Below are 928 nucleotides of genomic sequence, written 5' to 3'. Positions count from 1 at the left end.
GGGAGGGGGCAGCCACGCCGGCGAGCCCCGTCCGCGGCCGGGGACGCTCCGTGGGTTTTCGTGCCGCTGCTCGTGTGGCGACGCGCCGGGGTGCGGGGAAGAGGAGGCGGACGCTGCCGGTCTCGGCCGGGGTGGAACGCCGGCGGCCCGGGGGCGAGCGGGATGAGGGAAGTGCCGGTGCGCCCAGCGCCGCAAGCCCGTGGTATCCCTGTGTAAACACAGCCGTGCGGCCAGGCTCGCTCAGCCCATCGCTGGGGGGGTTTCATTTACACTTGGATCAAACAGGCGGGGAAGGGTAAACCCATCATCGGAAGGGGACTCCTGCGGGAAGGTGTCACACGTAGAGGGGCTGGTGCTGGTCTGTGGTATTCTTTTTTTTAATAACTCCCGGTATTTGTGTTGGCAGCGGCGTGCCTGGTTATTTTGGGAGTCTGAAGCGCACGTTATATAGGCAGGATTTTGAACAAAAGGCCCCGCCGAGCCCAGAAGGAGCCCTCGGTTATTCCTGAAAAGAGCGTGGAGCCCAACGTTCAGCCTCCCCTTTGGCGAGGCTGCGCCTGTGTGTGCGTTTCCCGAAACGGGAATTGCCCCGAAGTGAGGGAGACGGTGCAAACGCGGCGTGTTTGCCACTCTCTCCCAGACTATACATGATTTGAAATAAAATGCATGCTGACTCACGATTTAAACTGTTTTGGTTTCTCATCCTGTGATTAAGATCGGGGTTTAGAGCAACTGCAGGGTAAACAAGGCGCTCGCTGACTCGCTCCCACGTCTCCTTCTAAGGCAGGGGCTGCCCCTCTCCCCCAGTCTATAGGCGATCCCTCCTCCCGGTCCCTCCTCCGCCGCCTTCCCCGGCCTGTTGCTCGGCCCGGGGGAGCGCCGGGGCCGAGGCCACCGCGGCTTTTGTTCGGGTTTGGCTGGCGGGGGG

The 928-nt window shown here is 62.4% G+C and overlaps 1 protein-coding gene across 1 annotated transcript in view; it reads left to right on the top strand.

Annotated features, from left to right (window-relative positions):
• Nucleotides 1-928, top strand: part of MAMLD1 (mastermind like domain containing 1) — an 85734-nt gene that overhangs the window by 2085 nt on the left and 82721 nt on the right. The window lies entirely within an intron of this gene.

This window comes from Aptenodytes forsteri, unplaced genomic scaffold, assembly GCF_000699145.1.
Source record: "Aptenodytes forsteri isolate BGI_AS27 unplaced genomic scaffold, ASM69914v1 Scaffold143, whole genome shotgun sequence".
Taxonomy (NCBI): domain Eukaryota; kingdom Metazoa; phylum Chordata; class Aves; order Sphenisciformes; family Spheniscidae; genus Aptenodytes; species Aptenodytes forsteri.
This window is presented reverse-complemented; position numbering and strand designations above follow the sequence as displayed.